Source organism: Maniola jurtina, chromosome Z, assembly GCF_905333055.1.
Source record: "Maniola jurtina chromosome Z, ilManJurt1.1, whole genome shotgun sequence".
NCBI classification, from domain to species: domain Eukaryota; kingdom Metazoa; phylum Arthropoda; class Insecta; order Lepidoptera; family Nymphalidae; genus Maniola; species Maniola jurtina.
The window spans coordinates 16353111-16353357 of NC_060058.1; positions in this window are offsets into that span (position 1 = coordinate 16353111).

A 247-nucleotide genomic window follows, 5' to 3' on the forward strand; every position below is an offset into this window, starting at 1 on the left:
AAGTCGCGGGCATCAGCTAGTTTGATTATATATGTAATACTGTAGATAAATCGTTATAACTTTAGAGTAGTTAATTACTTATCTAATTAGTTATAAGTAATGTTATACAAATTTTTAGGAATTGTAATTTTTAGAAAGGCCTTAAAAGAGTGATGTCCAGGGCCAATAAATAAATTAAAAAAATATATATAACCTTACTTATTTTGACGTTGACAGGCACAGACCAGTAATCCAGTAATCTGGAGAG